This window comes from Primulina huaijiensis, unplaced genomic scaffold (genome assembly GCF_012295235.1).
Source record: "Primulina huaijiensis isolate GDHJ02 unplaced genomic scaffold, ASM1229523v2 scaffold1933, whole genome shotgun sequence".
NCBI classification, from domain to species: Eukaryota; Viridiplantae; Streptophyta; class Magnoliopsida; order Lamiales; family Gesneriaceae; genus Primulina; species Primulina huaijiensis.
This window is the reverse complement of record NW_027349241.1, coordinates 1-599: the sequence shown is the minus strand read 5'-3', so window position 1 is coordinate 599 and position 599 is coordinate 1. Positions and strand designations below refer to the sequence as shown.

Genomic DNA, 599 nt, shown 5'->3' with positions numbered 1-599 from the left:
TTAGTTGTTGGTGGTTCTATTGTGTCTATATTATCCCAATTTTGAACATTTTCTGCTAATGAATCCAATACTCCATAGCTTCATTTGGGTTTTTATCTTCAAAAGTTCCATTACACATGAATTCTGTCATTTGCCTATCTTTAGGTATTAGACCTTCATAAAACTGAGAAACTATTATCCATGTTTCAAAACCATGATGTGGGCATGTATTAAGTAATTCTTTATATCTATCCCAACATTGATAAAATGTTTCTCCTTGTTTTTGAGAAAAAGTAGTAATTTGTCTTTTAAAAGAGTTTGTTCTATGGGAAGGAAAATTTTTTTTGAGAAATTTTTGTTGCATTTCTTCCCATGATCTTATTGAACTTGATCTCAAATTTTGTAGCCATGTTTTAGCTTTATCTTTTAAAAAAAAAGTGAAAAGCTTTAATCGAACTATATCCATGCTACAATTTTGATCATTATAAGTGTTACAAACTTCCTCAAATTCTATTAGATGTAAATATGGATTTTCAGAATCTAAGCCACGAAAATTTGGTAAAAGTTGAATAATATGAGCTTTAAAGTTGAAATTAGATGCATCAGGAGGAAAAACTAAA

The 599-nt window shown here is 28.7% G+C and overlaps 1 non-coding gene across 1 annotated transcript; it reads left to right on the top strand.

Annotated features, from left to right (window-relative positions):
- The first annotated feature begins 188 nt into the window (after positions 1-188).
- Positions 189-299, top strand: LOC140965995 (small nucleolar RNA R71). The gene has a single exon (XR_012173201.1). It is a non-coding gene; the product is annotated as a small nucleolar RNA R71 (small nucleolar RNA).
- The last annotated feature ends 300 nt before the right edge of the window (positions 300-599 follow it).